The following is a 1,969-nucleotide window of genomic DNA, read 5'->3' as shown; positions in this document are numbered from 1 at the left end:
AACAAATTTTATAGCCTTTCATCTCAGGATGCAACTTGCAAAGTATCAACATCCTGGGACCCATGGTTATTCAGAAGAGGTCGTTTAAAGATTTTAAACAAATTTGACCCCTGTGAGCTTGGATATGGGTGAAGGTCATTCATTTGAACAAACTTTGTAGCCCTTCATCTCAGCATGATAAATGATAAATATCAACATCCTGAGCCTTTTGGTTATTCAGAACAAGTTGTTTAAATATTTTGAACATATTTGCTCCTTGTGACCTTGACTATGATTCAAGGTCATACATTTAAACAAACTTGGTAGCCCATGATCTTAGTATGCTACTGACTAAATATCATCACCCTGGGAATTTTGGTTATTCAGAAGAAGTTGTTTAAAGTTTTTAACATATTTGACCCCTTTGACCTTGCATATGGGTGAGGGTCATTCAACTGAACAAACTTTGTAGCCCTTCATCTCAGCATGATATTGGCCAAATATCATCACCCTGGACATTTTGGTTATTGAAAAGAAGTTGTTTAAAGTTTTTAACATATTTGACCCTTGTGACCTTGAATATGGGTAAAGGTCATTCATTTGAACAAACTTTGTAGACCTTCATCTCAGCATGCTAATGGCCAAATATCATCACCCTGGGCATTTTGGTTATTCAGAAGAAGTTGTTTAAAGATTTTTTTTTAAAAAATTGACCCCTGTGACCTTGAATATAATTGAAGGTCATTCATTTGAACAAACTTGGTAGCCCTTCACCCAAACATGTTACTGGCCAAATATCATCTCCCTGGGCAGTTTGGTTATTCAGAAGTTGTTTGAAGGTTTTTTAAGACAATTGACCCCTGTGACCTTGAATATAATTGAAGGTCATTCATTTGAACAAACTTTGTAGCCCTTCATCTCAGCATCCTACTGGCCAAATATCATCACCTATGGCATTTTGGTTATTGAGAAGAAGTTGTTTAAAGTTTTCAACATATTTGACCCCTGTGACCTTGATTATGGGTGAAGGTCATTAATTTGAACAAACTTTGTAGCCCTTCATCCCAGTTTGCTTCTGGCCAAATATCGACACTCTAGGCCTTTCGGTTATTAAGAAGAAGTTGTTTAAAGTAAAATATTGACGCCGGACGACGGACAGACGACGGACGCCGCGCCACGGCATAAGCTCACTTGGCACTTCGTGCCAGGTGAGCTCATAAATGGTATCCGTTACTACCCAGAAAACCACTAATGGATATCAATGAAGTATGGGATTCCCATTACCCTCCTGAAAGTTACTATAGGATATACTGATATATGGTACATGTATCCCTGCTACCTCCAGAAAACCTTAACAGGATATCATATAGGATACAGCTTCCTAAAACCATTTCCCCTGTAACCACATGTCATATATTGATAACCCCACACCAACATACAATACAACTAAGGTATATAAGGTAGCATAAGATGTTCTCATCAAACTTATCTTTATAGTGCAACTTATGACGTGATATGTTTTATTAATTTTATCTTTTTAATGTTATTTCTGTGTTAGATTTTCTTGGGACTTGCATCAAAATATAACATGCTTCTTTCTTTAAACCTCAGTTGCCAAAATAATTTAAACAAGAGGCCCATGGGCCTTAACGGTCACCCGAGTTCTGATATATTTATACAGAGAGTTGATTTTTGTTTTTAAGACATGAACAGAAGTATTATTCAAAGTGACAAACAAGAGGCCCAGAGGGCCTGTATCGCTCACCTGAATATGTTTGAAATAATAGGTATGAAGTAGATATGAAATTTCAGAAAGATCCATACAGTACTTGAGATATAGTGAGAACAAACTTCAAACAGAGCCCCACCCCTAGGGGGGTCATACCCACCAATTATACAAAATTGAGTCCCCTTGACCCAAGGATGCTCCAGACTAAATAAGGATAAAATCCCATAATCCTGATGGTCGAAGAAGGATTTTAAAGGTTTT

At 37.2% G+C, this 1,969-nt stretch overlaps 1 protein-coding gene across 1 annotated transcript in view; it reads right to left on the bottom strand.

Annotated features, from left to right (window-relative positions):
* Nucleotides 1–1,969, bottom strand: part of LOC110454996 (WD repeat-containing protein 93-like) — a 48,321-nt gene that overhangs the window by 22,882 nt on the left and 23,470 nt on the right. The window lies entirely within an intron of this gene.

The sequence above is a fragment of the Mizuhopecten yessoensis genome, unplaced genomic scaffold, assembly GCF_002113885.1.
Source record: "Mizuhopecten yessoensis strain PY_sf001 unplaced genomic scaffold, ASM211388v2 scaffold8123, whole genome shotgun sequence".
In the NCBI taxonomy this organism is placed as follows: Eukaryota; Metazoa; Mollusca; class Bivalvia; order Pectinida; family Pectinidae; genus Mizuhopecten; species Mizuhopecten yessoensis.
This window is presented reverse-complemented; position numbering and strand designations above follow the sequence as displayed.